This window comes from Lissotriton helveticus, chromosome 1_1 (genome assembly GCF_964261635.1).
Source record: "Lissotriton helveticus chromosome 1_1, aLisHel1.1, whole genome shotgun sequence".
NCBI lineage: Eukaryota > Metazoa > Chordata > Amphibia > Caudata > Salamandridae > Lissotriton > Lissotriton helveticus.
The window spans coordinates 1923494010-1923511428 of NC_136057.1; the positions used below are offsets into that span (position 1 = coordinate 1923494010).

General features: G+C 52.3%; 1 long non-coding RNA gene across 2 annotated transcripts in view; it reads left to right on the forward strand.

Annotated features, from left to right (window-relative positions):
• The first annotated feature begins 7140 nt into the window (after positions 1–7140).
• LOC144754991 (uncharacterized) overlaps positions 7141–17419 on the forward strand; it is a 15359-nt gene continuing 5080 nt past the window's right edge. The window contains exons 1-3 of one of the 2 annotated variants that reach the window (XR_013594820.1): positions 7141–7318; positions 7367–7701; positions 9627–9761. This is a non-coding gene — a long non-coding RNA (uncharacterized LOC144754991). Of the gene's footprint in view, positions 7319–7366; positions 7702–9626; positions 9762–17419 lie in introns of those variants that run through there. The other variant, XR_013594823.1, reaches the window with a different exon arrangement.

Here is a 17419-nt window from a genome sequence, read left to right on the forward strand (position 1 = left end):
GCTATGAAACAAAAGAAATGCATCTGATAGAGAATGGTTATGGAGACTCGAGGGGCACTGTTAAAGGGTGGTGGTGAGGGAATCTGGGGAGAAAGAGGTCACTGGGGGTAAAAACAAATATTGTTGCACTGGGCACCACCAGTGCTAAAGCAGGCCTTGGTTACAAGTATGGTTACTTGTGAACCAATTTAGGCACTGCGAGTATCATACCACTCATCATTACACTACTTATTTGTACGACCATTTGCTGGAGGTCAGTTTCCATGGGGTATTTTCTCCCGCCAACATAGATCACTGATGCCTCCAGCACTTATATGTAAGTCACTGCTACATGGATGAGCAACAGTGCAGATTACTAACTGTGCTGTGGAAATAGGTATTCATGTGTCTGTTCACTTTGGGCACTGTACCCTCATTTTGCACAGAGGGTGAATTTCTCTTTTTCATTTTGACCTGTGACTTTAGTAGTTATATTGGTGTCCCATATGAGCTAATGGATCAAATTTCTTCTTTTTCTGTCCAGTCCAGCAACCGCTATTTGTGTCTTTTTGACTAAACTTGATTTAATATTCTTCTGGGCAACTTAACACCTGTTCTTTTTTCCTTACCTGCATTTCAATGAGGGTGTAAACAGGTGAAAGGTTTTCCTTTTTCTGTCTATGACTTCGATTTACCTATAACTATTATCTCTTCATCTACTTTTCAACACTTATTTTCCAGCCTTGAAAAGGTCTCGGTGGCAAAACACTTTGTCGGTGTATTTGATGCTCTTTGAAATCAATGATGAATCTTCACAACTGATCATCTCATAAAATGATAGCAGCGATTTCTGTTAGATACTGGATATCACATTCCTGTTTCTTGGTTGCGCTATTCACCTATTTATATCTAACATACTCCACACCCTTACTGGTTGGAAGAAGACATCAATATTGGTACCTTATAAATAAGGAGAATTATCTTTATGGTTTAACAAAACCAACCTTGAGTTACTCTTTGTACTATTAATATTCCTCCTGTGCTCCAGACAAACATTTTTAGTCATTGATGCTCTGGTCATTTCTCCAACTGCACTTACGGGAAGAGAAGGTGTAGTGTGTTGTAGCATCAGCTAGACTTGGCTCTTGTTCACTTTGTGCAAACTACAATAAGACACTCCAACTCAGGGATGTGCGGTTAACTGGAACCAAGACAAGACATGACAGCTGTTGCAGCCAAAACCTTTTTTAGTTTGACTGGTCAGCAGGTAAAATCAAGTCTTCCAAACCTGAGAAAATCAGCTACAGGAGCACTAAGCCAGGCAGGGTAGTCTCCCTCCCGGGGATCCCGCTTCACCTGATTCAAATCAGGCCCCTTATGGGGGAGTGGCTACTGACAAAGAGTATCCTACTGTGATGTGATGGCGGCATTACATTTTAGCACATGAGCTTACCTTTCACATAAACAGTAAGCGTGACAGTGGTGTCACTGACAGTCCACTTCTCCCTGCTGGTTAAATAGCACCCACTGAATCCTTTTAGTCGCCCTTTGCATGGGTACCTAGCAGGGGATCTTTAGGCCCTTCACCTCCTCTCCAGCCCTAATAATTCCTATAAATAACAGGGAATGTACTATTCTGTATTTTATCTCTGACATTGTATTACAAATAGATACACAGCAGATGATGAGACAGACGGATCATAAACACATACACAAAGATCAAGGTCAACTCATGTAACTTTTTATTTGGGCATAACAAAGGATACATAACAATATAATGGCAACTGAATGTTTATTGTACAGGAAATATAGGAAATGGGTGGTATTTCTTGAGATTATTGGGGGTAAATATATACCACACCTGTGTAGAGTTTTCTAAGAATAGGGTGAGGTGCTATTGGGCCACTTCACCTTCAAACACAAAGCCATTGTTCCACCATGATGGCCTCATATACTGGACTGAAGTCTAGATAGTTGCCACCACTGGACTCAAGCCTCCCTGGGGAGTCCAGAAAACTATAACTGGGCGCAGGGGATGGTCTACCCTCTAGGGCTATCTTCTCCCGGGCTAAGGCCCTCTCAGCCTCCGCAATCCTCTCTTGCACACCCAGCTGTGCTATCTCCTTGATATGCTCTAACCTGAGCTTCTCCAAAGCCAGCTGGTGCTCCCTCTCTTCCCTCCTATCCAAGCACTCCTCTGGGGACAGGGAAAGGGATGGGGTGCTGCGTCTGACACTGGACCCTGGAGTTGGAGGGTGGAGGAGTTGGAGGGTGGATTTGGAGTTGGAGGGTACTTGAAGTTGGAGGGTGGATTTGGAGTTGGAGGGTGGATTTGGAGTTGGAGGGGAGTTGGAGGGTGGAGAGTAGAGTTGGAGGGTGGAGTTGGATGGTGGATTTGGATTTGGAAGGTGGATTTGGAGGGTGGATTTAGAGGGAGGATTTGAAGGGTGGAGTTGGAGGGTGGAGTTGGAGGGTGGATTTGGAGGGTGGAGTTGGAGGGTGGATTGGGAGTTGGAGGGTGGATTTGGAGGGTGGATTTGGAGTTGGAGGGTGGCGTTGGAGGGTGGAGTTGGAGGGTGGAGTTGGAGGGTGGAGTTGGAGGGTGGAGTTGGAGTTCGGAGGGTGGATTTGGAGTTGGAGGGTGGAGTTGGAGGGTGGATTTGGAGTTGGAGGGTGGATTTGGATTTGGAGGGTGGAATTGGAGGGTGGAGTTGGAGAGTGGATTTGGAGGGTAAATTTGGAGTTGGAGGGTGGATTTGGAGTTGGAGGGTAGAGTTGGAGGGTGGAGTTGGAGTGTGGAGTAGGAGTTGGAGGGTGGATTTAGTGTTGGAGGGTGAATTTGGAGTTGGAGGGTGGATTTAGTGTTGGAGGGTGAATTTGGAGTTGGAGGGTGGATTTGGCGTTGGAGGGTGGATTTGGAGTTGGGGGGATTTGGAGTTGCAGGGTGGATTTGGAGTTGGAGGGTGGATTTGGAGGGTGGAGAGTAGAGTTGGAGGGTGGGAGTTGGATGGTGGATTTGGATTTGGAAGGTGGATTTGGAGGGTGGATTTAGAGGGAGGATTTGAAGGGTGGAGTTGGAGGGTGGAGTTGGAGGGTGGGATTTGGAGGTGGAGTTGGAGGGTGGATTTGGAGTTGGAGGGTGGAGTTGGAGGTGGATTTGGAGTTGGAGGTGGATTTGGAGTTGGAGGGTAGAGTTGGAGGGTGGATTTGGAGTTGGAGGTGGATTTGGATTTGGAGGGTGGAATTGGAGGGTGGATTTAGAGGGAGGATTTGAAGGGTGGAGTTGGAGGGTGGAGTTGGAGGGTGGATTTGGAGTGTGGAGTTGGAGGGTGGATTGGGAGTTGGAGGGTGGATTTGGAGGGTGGATTTGGAGTTGGAGTGTGAATTTGGAGTTGGAGAGTGGATTTGGAGTTGGAGGGTGGAGTTGGAGGGTGGCGTTGGAGGGTGGAGTTGGAGGGTGGAGTTGGAGGGTGGAGTTGGAGGGTGGATTTGGAGTGTGGATTTGGAGTTGGAGGGTGGAGTTGGAGGTGGATTTGGAGTTGGAGGGTGGATTTGGATTTGGAGGGTGGAATTGGAGGGTGGAGTTGGAGAGTGGATTTGGAGGGTAAATTTGGAGTTGGAGGGTGGATTTGGAGTTGGAAGGTAGAGTTGGAGGGTGGAATTGGAGTGTGGAGTAGGAGTTGGAGGGTGGATTTAGTGTTGGAGGGTGAATTTGGAGTTGGAGAGTGGATTTGGAGTTGGAGGGTGGAGTTGGAGGGTGGAGTTGGAGGGTGGCGTTGGAGGGTGGAGTTGGAGGGTGGCTTTGGAGTTTGGAGGGTGGATTTGGAGTTGGAGGGTGGAGTTGGAGGGTGGATTTGGAGTTGGAGGGTGGATTTGGAGGGTGGAATTGGAGTTGGAGTGTGGATTTGGATTTGGAGGGTGGAATTGGAGGGTGGATTTAGAGGGAGGATTTGAAGGGTGGAGTTGGAGGGTGGAGTTGGAGGGTGGATTTGGAGTGTGGAGTTGGAGGGTGGATTGGGAGTTGGAGGGTGGATTTGGAGGGTGGATTTGGAGTTGGAGGGTGGATTTGGAGTTGGAGGGTAGAGTTGGAGGGTGGATTTGGAGTTGGAGGGTGGATTTGGATTTGGAGGGTGGAATTGGAGGGTGGATTTAGAGGGAGGATTTGAAGGGTGGAGTTGGAGGGTGGAGTTGGAGGGTGGATTTGGAGTGTGGAGTTGGAGGGTGGATTGGAGTTGGAGGGTGGATTTGGAGGGTGGATTTGGAGTTGGAGTGTGAATTTGGAGTTGGAGAGTGGATTTGGAGTTGGAGGGTGGAGTTGGAGGGTGGAGTTGGAGGGTGGCGTTGGAGGGTGGAGTTGGAGGGTGGAGTTGGAGGGTGGAGTTGGAGGGTGGATTTGGAGTGTGGATTTGGAGTTGGAGGGTGGAGTTGAGGGTGGATTTGGAGTTGGAGGGTGGATTTGGATTTGGAGGGTGGAATTGGAGGGTGGAGTTGGAGAGTGGATTTGGAGGGTAAATTTGGAGTTGGAGGGTGGATTTGGAGTTGGAAGGTAGAGTTGGAGGGTGGAATTGGAGTGTGGAGTAGGAGTTGGAGGGTGGATTTAGTGTTGGAGGGTGAATTTGGAGTTGGAGAGTGGATTTGGAGTTGGAGGGTGGAGTTGGAGGGTGGAGTTGGAGGGTGGCGTTGGAGGGTGGAGTTGGAGGGTGGCTTTGGAGTTTGGAGGGTGGATTTGGAGTTGGAGGGTGGAGTTGGAGGGTGGATTTGGAGTTGGAGGGTGGATTTGGAGGGTGGAATTGGAGGGTGGAGTTGGAGAGTGGATTTGGAGGGTAAATTTGGAGTTGCAGGGTGGATTTGGATTTGGAAGGTGGATTTGGAGGGTGGATTTAGAGGGAGGATTTGAAGGGTGGAGTTGGAGGGTGGAGTTGGAGGGTGGATTTGGAGGGTGGAGTTGGAGGGTGGATTTGGAGTTGGAGGTGGAGTTGGAGGTGGATTTGGAGTTGGAGGGTGGATTTGGAGATGGAGGGTAGAGTTGGAGGGTGGATTTGGAGTTGGAGGGTGGATTTGGATTTTGGAGGGTGGAATTGGAGGGTGGAGTTGAAGAGTGGATTTGGAGGGTAAATTTGGAGTTGGAGGGTGGATTTGGAGTTGGAGGGTAGAGTTGGAGGTGGAGTTGGAGTGTGGAGTTGGAGTTGGAGGGTGGATTTAGTGTTGGAGGGTGAATTTGGAGTTGGAGGGTAGATTTGGCGTTGGAGGGTGGATTTGGAGTTGGGGGATTCGGAGTTGCAGGATGTATTTGGAGTTGGAGGGTGGATTTGGAGGGTGGAGAGTAGAGTTGGAAGGTGGAGTTGGATGGTGGATTTGGAAGGTGGATTTGGAGGGTGGATTTAGAGGGAGGATTTGAAGGGTGGAGTTGGAGGGTGGATTTGGAGGTGGATTTGGAGGGTGGATTGGGAGTTGGAGGGTGGATTTGGAGTTGGAGTGTGAATTTGGAGTTGGAGGGTGGAGTTGGAGGGTTGGAGTTGGAGGGTGGCGTTGGAGGGTGGAGTTGGAGGGTGGAGTTGGAGGGTTGATTGGAGTTGGAGGGTGATTTGGAGTTTGGAGGGTGGATTTGGAGTTGGAGGGTGGATTTGGAGTTGGAGGGTGGAGTTGGAGGGTGGATTTGGAGTTGGAGGGTGGATTTGGAGTCAGAGGGTGGATTTGGAGTTGGAGGGTGGAGTTGGAGGGTAGAGTTGGAGGGTGGAGTTGGAGTGTGGAGTTGGAGGGTGGATTTAGTGTTGGAGGGTGGATTTGGAGTTGGAGGGTGGATTTGGAGTTGGGGGTGGATTTGGAGTTGGGGGGATTTGGAGTTGCAGGGTGGATTTGGAGTTGGAGGGTGGATTTGGAGGGTAGATTTGGAGTTGGGGGATGGAGGTGGAGGGTGGAGTTGGAGGGTGGATTTGGAGTCGGAGGGTGGATTTGGAGGGTGGATTTAGAGGGTGGAGTTGGAGGGTGGATTTGAGTTGGAGGGTGGAGTTGGAGGGTGGAGAGTGGAGTTGGAGGGTGAGTTTGAGTTGGAGGGTGGATTTGGAGTTGGATGGTGGATTTGGAGTTGGAGGGTGAAGTTAGAGTTGGAGGGTGATTTGGAGATGGAGGATGGAGTTGGAGGGTGAGAGTGGAGTTGGAGGGTGGAGTTTGAGTTGGAGGGTGGATTTGGAGTTGGAGGGTGGAGTTTGAGTTGGAGGGTGGATTTGGAGTTGGAGGTGGATTTGGAGTTAGAGTTGGGGGTGGATTGGAGTTGGAGGGTGGAGTTGGAGGGTGGAGTTTGAGTTGGAGGGTGGAGTTGGAGGGTGGATTTGGAGTTGGAGGGTGGATTTGGAATTTGAGGGTGGAGTTGGAGTTGGAGGGTGGAGTTGGAGGGTGGATTTGGAGTTGGAGGGTGGAGTTGGAGGATGGAGAGTGGAGTTGGAGGTGGAGTTGGATGGTGGATTTGGAGGTGGATTTGGAGGGAGAATTTGAAGGGTGGAGTTGGAGGGTGGATTTGGAGGGTGGAGTTGGAGGGTGGATTGGGAGTTGGAGGGTGGATTTGGAGTTGGAGTGTGGATTTGGAGGGTGGAGTTGGAGGGTGGCGTTGGAGGTTGGAGTTGGAGGGTGGAGTTGGAGGGTGGATTAGGAGTTGGAGTTGGAGGGTGGATTTGGAGTTGGGGGTGGATTTTGAGTTGGAGGGTGGAGTTGGAGGGTGGATTTGGCGTTGGAGGGTGGATTTGGAGTTGGGGGGATTTGGAGTTGCAGGGTGTATTTGAGTTGGAGGGTGGATTTGGAGGGTGGAGAGTAGAGTTGGAGGGTGGAGTTGGATGGTGGATTTGGAAGGTGGATTTGGAGGGAGGATTTGAAGGGTGGAGTTGGAGGGTGGATTTGGAGGGTGGAGTTGGAGGGTGGATTGGGAGTTGGAGGGTGGATTTGGAGTTGGAGTGTGATTTGGAGTTGGAGGGTGGAGTTGGAGGGTGGAGTTGGAGGGTGGAGTTGGAGGCTGGAGTTGGAGGGTGGAGTTGGAGGGGTGATTTGGAGTTGGAGGGTGGATTTGGAGTTTGGAGTTGGAGGGTGGATTTGGAGTTGGAGGGTGGATTTGGAGGGTGGAGTTGGAGGGTGGATTTGGAGTTGGGTGGATTTGGAGTCAGAGGTGATTTGGAGTTGGAGGGTGGAGTTGGAGGGTGGATTTGGAGTTGGAGGGTGGAGTTGGAGGATGGAGAGTGGAGTTGGAGGGTGGAGTTGGATGGTGGATTTGGAGGGTGGATTTGGAGGGAGGATGTGAAGGGTGGAGTTGGAGGGTGGAGTTGGAGGGTGGATTTGGAGGGTGGAGTTGGAGGTGGATTGGCAGTTGGAGGTGGATTTGGAGTTGGAGTGTGGAGTTGAGGGTGGATTGGGAGTTGGAGGGTGGATTTGGAGTTGGAGTGTGGATTTGGAGGGTGGAGTTGGAGGGTGGCGTTGGAGGTTGGAGTTGGAGGGTGGAGTTGGAGGGTGGATTAGGAGTTGGAGTTGGAGGGTGGATTTGGAGTTGGGGTGGATTTGGAGTTGGAGGGTGGAGTTGGAGGGTGGATTTGGCGTTGGAGGGTGGATTTGGAGTTGGGGGGATTTGGAGTTGCAGGGTGTATTTGGAGTTGGAGGGTGGAGAGTAGAGTTGGAGGGTGGAGTTGGATGGTGGATTTGGAAGGTGGATTTGGAGGGTGGATTTAGAGGGAGGATTTGAAGGTGGAGTTGGAGGTGGATTTGGAGGGGGAGTTGGAGGGTGGATTGGAGTTGGAGGGTGGATTTGCAGTTGGAGTGTGAATTTGGAGTTGGAGGGTGGAGTTGGAGGGTGGCGTTGGAGGGTGGAGTTGGAGGTGGAGTTGGAGGGTTGATTGGAGTTGGAGGGTGGATTTGGAGTTTGGAGTTGGAGGGTGGATTTGGAGTTGGAGGGTGGATTTGGAGTTGGAGGGTGGAGTTGGGGGGTGGATTTGGAATTGGGGGGTGGATTTGGAGTCAGAGGTGGATTTGGAGTTGGAGGGTGGAGTTGGAGGGTGGATTGGAGTTGGAGGGTGGATTTGGATTTGGAGGGTGGAGTTGGAGAGTGGATTTGGAGGGTAAATTTGGAGTTGGAGGGTGGATTTGGAGTTGGAGGGTAGAGTTGGAGGGTGGAGTTGGAGTGTGGAGTTGGAGGGTGGATTTAGTGTTGGAGGGTGGATTTGGAGTTGGAGGGTGGATTTGGAGTTGGGGATGGATTTGGAGTTGGGGGATTTGGAGTTGCAGGGTGATTTGGAGTTGGAGGGTGGATTTGAAGGGTGGATTTGGAGTTGGAGGGTAGATTTGGAGTTGGAGGGTGGAGGTGGAGGGTGGAGTTGGAGGGTGGATTTGGAGGTGGATGGGTGGATTAGAGGGTGGAGTTGGAGGGTGGATTTGGAGTTGGAGGGTGGAGTTGGAGGGTGGAGAGTGGAGTTGGAGGGTGGAGTTTGAGTTGGAGGTGGATTTGGAGTTGGATGGTGATTTGGAGTTGGAGGGTGGAGTTAGAGTTGGAGGGTGGATTTGGAGATGGAGGGTGGAGTTGGAGGGTGGAGAGTGGAGTTGGAGGGTGGAGTTTGAGTTGGAGGGTGAATTTGGAGTTGGAGGGTGGAGTTGGAGGGTGGAGTTTGAGTTGGAGGGTGGACTTGGAGTTGGAGGGTGGATTTGGAGTTAGAGTTGGGGGGTGGATTTGGAGTTGGAGGGTGGAGTTTGAGTTGGAGGGTGGAGTTGGAGGGTGGATTTGGAGTTGGAGGGTGGATTGAATTTGAGGGTGGAGTTGGAGTTGGAGGGTGGAGTTGGAGGGTGAAGTTGGAGGGTGGATTTGGAGTTGGAGGGTGGATTTGGAGTTGGAGGGTGGAGTTGGAGGATGGAGAGTGGAGTTGGAGGGTGGAGTTGGATGTGGATTTGGAGGGTGGATTTGGAGGAGGATTTGAAGGGTGGAGTTGGAGGGTGGAGTTGGAGGGTGGAGTTGTGGGTGGAGTTGGAGGGTGGATTGGGAGTTGGAGGGTGGATTTGGAGTTGGAGTGTGGATTTGGAGTTGGAGGGTGGAGTTGGAGGGTGGAGTTGGAGGGTGGCGTTGGAGGTTGGAGTTGGAGGGTTGATTTGGAGTTGGAGGGTGGATTAGGAGTTTGGAGTTGGAGGGTGGATTTGGAGTTGGGGGTGGATTTGGAGTGGTGGGGAGTTGGAGGGTGGAGTTGGAGGGTAGAGTTGAGGGTAGATTTGGAGTTGGAGGGTGGATTTGGAGTTGGAGGGTAGAGTTGGAGGGTGGAGTTGGAGGGAGGATTTGGAGTTGGAGGGTGGATTTGGAGGGTGGAATTGGAGGGTGGAGTTGGAGAGTGGATGGATTTGGAGGGTGGATTTGGAGTTGGAGGGTGGATTTGAGTGGAGGGTAGAGTTGGAGGTGGAGTTGGAGTGTGGAGTTGGAGGGTGGATTTAGAGTTGGAGGGTGGATTTGGAGTTGGAGGTGGATTTGGAGTTGGGGGATTAGATTTGCAGGGTGGAGTTGGAGTTGCAGGGTGGATTTGGAGTTGGAGGGTGGAGTTGGAGGGTGGAGAGTAGAGTTGGAGGTTGGAGGGTGGAGTTGGATGGTGGATTTGGAAGGTGGATTTGGAGGATGGATTTAGAGGGAGGATTTGAAGGGTGGAGTTGGAGGGTGGATTTGGAGGGTGGAGTTGGAGGGTGGATTGGGAGTAGGAGGGTGGATTTGGAGTTGGAGTGTGAATTTGGAGTTGGAGAGTGGATTTGGAGTTGGAGGGTGGAGTTGGAGGGTGGAGTTGGAGGTGGCGTTGGAGGGTGGAGTTGGAGGTGGCGTTGGAGGGTGGAGTTGGAGGGTTGATTTGGAGTTGGAGGGTGGATTTGGAGTTGGAGGGTGGATTTGGAGTTGGAGGGTGGATTTGGAGTTGGAGGGTGGATTTGGAGTTGGAGGGTGGATTTGGAGTTGGAGGGTGGATTTGGAGTTGGAGGGTGGAATTGGAGGTGGAATTGAAGAGTGGATTTGGAGGGTAAATTTGGAGTTGGAGGCTGGATTTGGAGTTGCAGGGTACAGTTGGAGGGTGGAGTTGGAGTGTGGAGTTGAAGGGTGGATTTAGAGTTGGAGGATGGATTTGGAGTTGGAGGGTGGATTTGGAGTTGGGGGGATTTGGAGTTGCAGGGTGGTTTGGAGTTGCAGGGTGGATTTGGAGGGTGGATTTGGAGTTGGAGGGTAGATTTGGAGTTGGAGGGTGGAGTTGGAGGGTGGAGGGTGGAGTTGGAAGCTGGATTTGGAGTTGGAGGGTGGATTTGGAGTTGGAGGGTGGATTTGGAGGTGGAGTTGGAGGGTGGATTGGAGTTGGAGGGTGGATTTGGAGTTGGAGGGTGGAGAGTGGAGTTGGAGGGTGGAGAGTGGAGTTGGAGGTGGAGTTTGAGTTGGAGGGTGAATTTGGAGTTGGAGGGTGGATTTGGAGTTGGAGGGTGGATTTGGAGTTGGAGGGTGGAGTTAGAGTTGGAGGGTGGATTGGAGTTGGAAGATGGAGTTAGAGGTGGAGTTGGAGTGTGGAGTTGGAGGGTGGATTTGGAGTTGGAGGGTGGATTTGAGTTGGAGGATGGATTTGGAGATGGAGGGCGGATTTGGAGTTGGAGGGTGGATTTGGAGTTGGAGGGTGGAGTTGGAGGTGGAGTGGAGGGTGGAGGTTGGAGTTGGAGGTTGGAGTTGGATGGTGGATTTGGAGGGTGGATTTGGAGGGAGGATTTGAAGGGTGGAGTTGGAGGGTGGAGTTGGAGGGTGGATTTGGAGGGTGGTTGGGAGTTGGAGGGTGGATTTGGAGTTGGAGGGTGGAGTTGAGGGTTGATTGGAGTTGGAGGGTGGATTTGGAGGTTGGAGTTGGAGGGTGGATTTGGAGTTGGAGGGTGGATTGGAGTTGGAGGTGGAGTTGGAGGGTGGATTTGGAGTTGGAGGGTGGAGTTGGAGGGTGGATTTGGAATTGGGGGGTGGATTTGGAGTCAGAGGGTGGATTTGGAGTTGGAGGGTGGAGTTGGAGGGTGGATTTGGAGTTGGAGGGTGGATTTGGATTTGGAGGGTGGAGTTGGAGAGTGGATTTGGAGGGTAAATTTGGAGTTGGAGGGTGGATTTGGAGTTGGAGGGTAGAGTTGGAGGGTGGAGTTGGAGTGTGGAGTTGGAGGGTGGATTTAGTGTTGGAGGGTGGATTTGGAGTTGGAGGGTGGATTTGGAGTTGGGGGATGGATTTGGAGTTGGGGGATTTGGAGTTGCAGGGTGAATTTGGAGTTGGAGGGTGGATTTGAAGGGTGGATTTGGAGTTGGAGGGTAGATTTGGAGTTGGAGGGTGGAGGTGGAGGGTGGAGTTGGAGGGTGGATTTGGAGGGTGGATTTAGAGGGTGGAGTTGGAGGGTGGAGTGGAGGGTGGAGTTGGAGGGTGGAGAGTGGAGTTGGAGGGTGGAGTTTGAGTTGGAGGGTGGATTTGGAGTTGGATGGTGGATTTGGAGTTGGAGGGTGGAGTTAGAGTTGGAGGGTGGATTTGGAGATGGAGGGTGGAGTTGGAGGGTGGAGAGTGGAGTTGGAGGGTGGAGTTTGAGTTGGAGGGTGAATTTGGAGTTGGAGGGTGGAGTTGGAGGGTGGAGTTTGAGTTGGAGGGTGGACTTGGAGTTGGAGGGTGGATTTGGAGTTAGAGTTGGGGGGTGGATTTGGAGTTGGAGGGTGGAGTTTGAGTTGGAGGGTGGAGTTGGAGGGTGGATTTGGAGTGTGGATTTGGAATTTGAGGGTGGAGTTGGAATTGGAGGGTGAAGTTGGAGGGTGGATTTGGAGTTGGAGGGTGGATTTGGAGTTGGAGGGTGGAGTTGGAGGATGGAGAGTGGAGTTGGAGGGTGGAGTTGGATGGTGGATTTGGAGGGTGGATTTGGAGGGAGGATTTGAAGGGTGGAGTTGGAGGGTGGAGTTGGAGGGTGGAGTTGGTGGGTGGAGTTGGAGGGTGGATTGGGAGTTGGAGGGTGGATTTGGAGTTGGAGTGTGGATTTGGGGAGGGTGGAGTTGGAGGGTGGAGTTGGAGGGTGGCGTTGGAGGTTGGAGTTGGAGGGTGGAGTTGGAGGGTTGATTTGGAGTTGGAGGGTGGATTAGGAGTTTGGAGTTGGAGGGTGGATTTGGAGTTGGGGGTGGATTTGGAGTTGGTGGGTGGAGTTGGAGGGTGGAGATGGAGGGTAGAGTTGGAGGGTAGATTTGGAGTTGGAGGGTGGATTTGGAGTTGGAGGGTAGAGTTGGAGGGTGGAGTTGGAGGGAGGATTTGGAGTTGGAGGGTGGATTTGGAGGGTGGAATTGGAGGGTGGAGTTGGAGAGTGGATGGATTTGGAGGGTGAATTTGGAGTTGGAGGGTGGATTTGGAGTTGGAGGGTAGAGTTGGAGGGTGGAGTGTGAGTGTGGAGTTGGAGGGTGGATTTAGAGTTGGAGGGTGGATTTGGAGTTGGAGGGTGGATTTGGAGTTGGGGGATTTAGATTTGCAGGGTGGAGTTGGAGTTGCAGGGTGGATTTGGAGTTGGAGGGTGGAGTTGGAGGGTGGAGAGTAGAGTTGGAGGTTGGAGGGTGGAGTTGGATGGTGGATTTGGAAGGTGGATTTGGAGGATGGATTTAGAGGGAGGATTTGAAGGGTGGAGTTGGAGGGTGGATTTGGAGGGTGGAGTTGGAGGGTGGATTGGGAGTAGGAGGGTGGATTTGGAGTTGGAGTGTGAATTTGGAGTTGGAGAGTGGATTTGGAGTTGGAGGGTGGAGTTGGAGGGTGGAGTTGGAGGGTGGAGTTGGAGGGTGGCGTTGGAGGGTGGAGTTGGAGGGTGGCGTTGGAGGGTGGAGGGTGGATTTGGAGTTTGGAGGGTGGATTTGGAGTTGGAGGGTGGATTTGGAGTTGGAGGGTGGAGTTGGAGGGTGGATTTGGAGTTGGAGGGTGGATTTGGAGTTGGAGGGTGGATTTGAATTTGGAGGGTGGAATTGGAGGGTGGAATTGAAGAGTGGATTTGGAGGGTAAATTTGGAGTTGGAGGCTGGATTTGGAGTTGGAGGGTACAGTTGGAGGGTGGAGTTGGAGTGTGGAGTTGAAGGGTGGATTTAGAGTTGGAGGGTGGATTTGGAGTTGGAGGGTGGATTTGGAGTTGGGGGGATTTGGAGTTGCAGGGTGGGTTTGGAGTTGCAGGGTGGATTTGGAGGGTGGATTTGGAGTTGGAGGGTAGATTTGGAGTTGGAGGGTGGAGTTGGAGGGTGGAGGTGGAGGGTGGAGTTGGAAGCTGGAGTTGGAGGGTGGATTTGGAGTTGGAGGGTGGATTTGGAGGGTGGAGTTGGAGGGTGGAGTTGGAGGGTGGATTTGGAGTTGGAGGGTGGATTTGGAGTTGGAGGGTGGAGAGTGGAGTTGGAGGGTGGAGAGTGGAGTTGGAGGGTGGAGTTTGAGTTGGAGGGTGAATTTGGAGTTGGAGGGTGGATTTGGAGTTGGAGGGTGGATTTGGAGTTGGAGGGTGGAGTTGGAGGGTGGATTTGGAGTTGGAAGATGGAGTTGGAGGGTGGAGTTGGAGTGTGGAGTTGGAGGGTGGATTTGGAGTTGGAGGGTGGATTTGGAGTTGGAGGATGGATTTGGAGATGGAGGGCGGATTTGGAGTTGGAGGGTGGATTTGGAGTTGGAGGGTGGAGTTGGAGGGTGGAGTTGGAGGGTGGAGGTTGGAGTTGGAGGTTGGAGTTGGATGGTGGATTTGGAGGTGGATTTGGAGGGAGGATTTGAAGGGTGGAGTTGGAGGGTGGAGTTGGAGGGTGGATTTGGAGGGTGGATTGGGAGTTGGAGGGTGGATTTGGAGTTGGAGTGTGGATTTGGAGGGTGGATTTGAAGGGTGGATTTGGAGTTGGAGGGTGGAGTTGGAGGGTGGTGTTGGAGGGTGGAGTTGGAGGGAGGAGTTGGAGGGTTGATTTGGAGTTGGAGGGTGGATTAGGAGTTTGGAGTTGGAGGGTGGATTTGGAGTTGGAGGGTGGATTTGGAGTTGGAGGGTGGAGTTGGAGGGTGGGGTTGGAGGGTAGAGTTGGAGGGTAGATTTGGAGTTGGAGGGTGGATTTGGAGTTGGAGGGTGGAGTTGGAGGGAGGATTTGGAGTTGGAGGGTGGATTTGGAGGGTGGATTTGGAGGGTGGAGTTGGAGAGTGGATGGATTTGGAGGGTGAATTTGGAGTTGGAGGGTGGATTTGGAGTTGGAGGGTAGAGTTGGAGGGTGGAGTTGGAGTGTGGAGTTGGAGGGTGGATTTAGAGTTGGAGGGTGGATTTTGACTTGGAGGGTGGATTTGGAGTTGGGGGGATTTGTAGTTGCAGGGTGGATTTGGAGTTGCAGGGTGGATGTGGAGTTGGAGGGTGGATTTGGAGTTGGAGGGTGGATTTGGAGTTGGAGGGTGGAGTTGGAAGGTGGAGTTGGAGGGTGGAGTTGGAGTGTGGAGTTGGAGGTTGATTTGGAGGGTTGATTTGGAGTTGGAGGGTGGATTTGGATTTGGGGGTGGATTTGGAGTTGGAGGGTGGAGTTGGAGGGTGGAGTTGGAGGGTGGAGTTGGAGGGTAGAGTTGGAGGGTAGATTTGGAGTTGGAGGGTGGATTTGGAGTTGGAGGGTAGAGTTGGAGGGTGGAGTTGTAGAGAGGATTTGGAGTTGGAGGGTGGATTTGGAGGGTGGAATTGGAGGGTGGAGTTGGAGAGTGGATGGATTTGGAGGGTGAATTTGGAGTTGGAGGGTGGATTTGGAGTTGGAGGGTAGAGTTGGAGGGTGGAGTTGGAGTGTGGAGTTGGAGGGTGGATTTAGAGTTGGAGGGTGGATTTGGAGTTGGAGGTGGATTTGGAGTTGGAGGGTGGATTTGGAGTTGCAGGGTGGAGTTGGAGTTGCAGGGTGGATTTGGAGTTGGAGGGTGGAGAGTAGAGTTGGAGGTTGGAGGGTGGAGTTGGATGGTGGATTTGTATTTGGAAGGTGGATTTGGAGGGTGGATTTAGAGGGAGGATTTGAAGGGTGGAGTTGGAGGGTGGAGTTGGAGGGTGGATTTGGAGGGTGGAGTTGGAGGGTGAATTGGGAGTTGGAGGGTAGATTTGGAGTTGGAGTGTGAATTTTGAGTTGGAGAGTGGATTTGGAGTTGGAGGGTGGAGTTGGAGGGTGGAGTTGGAGGGTGGCGTTGGAGGGTGGAGTTGGAGGGTGGCGTTGGAGGGTGCAGTTGGAGGGTGGAGTTGGAGGGTTGATTTGGAGTTGGAGGGTGGATTTGGAGTTTGGAGGGTGGATTTGGAGTTGGAGGGTGGATTTGGAGTTGGAGGGTGGATTTGGAGTTGGAGGGTGGAGTTGGAGTTGGGGGTCGATTTGGAGTTGGGGGGATTTGGAGTTGCAGGGTGGATTTGGAGTTGGAGGGTGGATTTGGAGTTGGAGGGTGGAGAGTGGAGTTGGAGGGTGGAGAGTGGAGTTGGAGGGTGGAGTTTGAGTTGGAGGGTGAATTTGGAGTTGGAGGGTGGATTTGGAGTTGGAGGGTGGATTTGGAGTTGGAGGGTGGATTGGAGTTGGAGGGTGGAGTTAGAGTTGGAGGGTGGATTTGGAGTTGGAAGATGGAGTTAGAGGGTGGAGTTGGAGTGTGGAGTTGGAGGGTGGATTTGGAGTTGGAGGGTGGATTTGGAGTTGGAGGAAGGATTTGGAGCTGGAGGGCGGATTTGGAGTTGGAGGGTGGATTTGGAGTTGGAGGGTGGAGTTGGAGGGTGGAGGTTGGAGTTGGATGGTGGATTTGGAGGGTGGATTTGGAGGGAGGATTTGAAGGGTGGAGTTGGAGGGTGGAGTTGGAGGGTGGATTTGGAGGGTGGATTTGGAGTTGGAGTGTGGATTTGGAGGGTGGATTTGGAGTTGGAGGGTGGAGTTGGAGGGTGGTGTTGGAGGGTGGAGTTGGAGGGAGGAGTTGGAGGGTTGATTTGGAGTTGGAGGGTGGATTAGGAGTTTGGAGTTGGAGGGTGGATTTGGAGTTGGAGTGTGGATTTGGAGGGTGGCGTTGGAGGGTGGGGTTGGAGGGTAGAGTTGGAGGGTAGATTTGGAGTTGGAGGGTGGAGTTGGAGGGAGGATTTGGAGTTGGAGGGTGGATTTGGAGGGTGGATTTGGAGGGTGGAGTTGGAGAGTGGATGGATTTGGAGGGTGAATTTGGAGTTGGAGGGTGGATTGGAGTTGGAGGGTAGAGTTGGAGGGTGGAGTTGGAGTGTGGAGTTGGAGGGTGGATTTAGAGTTGGAGGGTGGATTTTGACTTGGAGGGTGGATTTGGAGTTGGGGGGATTTGGAGTTGCAGGGTGGATTTGGAGTTGCAGGGTGGATGTGGAGTTGGAGGGTGGATTTGGAGTTGGAGGGTGGATTTGGAGGGTGGAGTTGGAAGGTGGAGTTGGAGGGTGGAGTTGGAGTGTGGAGTTGGAGGGTTGATTTGGAGTGTTGATTTGGAGTTGGAGGGTGGATTTGGATGTGGATTTGGAGTTGGAGGGTGGAGTTGGAGGGTGGAGTTGGAGGGTAGAGTTGGAGGGTAGATTTGGAGTTGGAGGGTGGATTTGGAGTTGGAGGGTAGAGTTGGAGGGTGGAGTTGTAGAGAGGATTTGGATTTGGAGGGTGGATTTGGAGGGTGGAATTGGAGGGTGGAGTTGGAGAGTGGATGGATTTGGAGGGTGAATTTGGAGTTGGAGGGTAGATTTGGAGTTGGAGGGTAGAGTTGGAGGGTGGAGTTGGAGTGTGGAGTTGGAGGGTGGATTTAGAGTTGGAGGGTGGATTTGGAGTTGGAGGGTGGATTTGGAGTTGGAGGGTGGATTTGGAGTTGCAGGGTGGAGTTGGAGTTGCAGGGTGGATTTGGAGTTGGAGGGTGGAGAGTAGAGTTGGAGGTTGGAGGGTGGAGTTGGATGGTGGATTTGTATTTGGAAGGTGGATTTGGAGGGTGGATTTAGAGGGAGGATTTGAAGGGTGGAGTTGGAGGGTGGAGTTGGAGGGTGGATTTGGAGGGTGGAGTGTGAGGGTGAATTGGGAGTTGGAGGGTAGATTTGGAGTTGGAGTGTGAATTTGGAGTTGGAGAGTGGATTTGGAGTTGGAGGGTGGAGTTGGAGGGTGGAGTTGGAGGGTGGCGTTGGAGGGTGGCTTTGGAGGTGCAGTTGGAGGGTGGAGTTGGAGGGTTGATTTGGAGTTGGAGGGTGGATTTGGAGTTTGGAGGGTGGATTTGGAGTTGGAGGGTGGATTTGGAGTTGGAGGGTGGATTTGGAGTTGGAGGATGGAGTTGGAGTTGGGGGGTCGATTTGGAGTTGGGGGGATTTGGAGTTGCAGGGTAGATTTGGAGTTGGAGGGTGGATTTGGAGGGTAGATTTGGAGTTGGGGGATGGAGGTGGAGGGTGGAGTTGGAGGGTGGATTTGGAGTCGGAGGGTGGATTTGGAGGGTGGAGTTGGAGGGTTGATTTGGAGT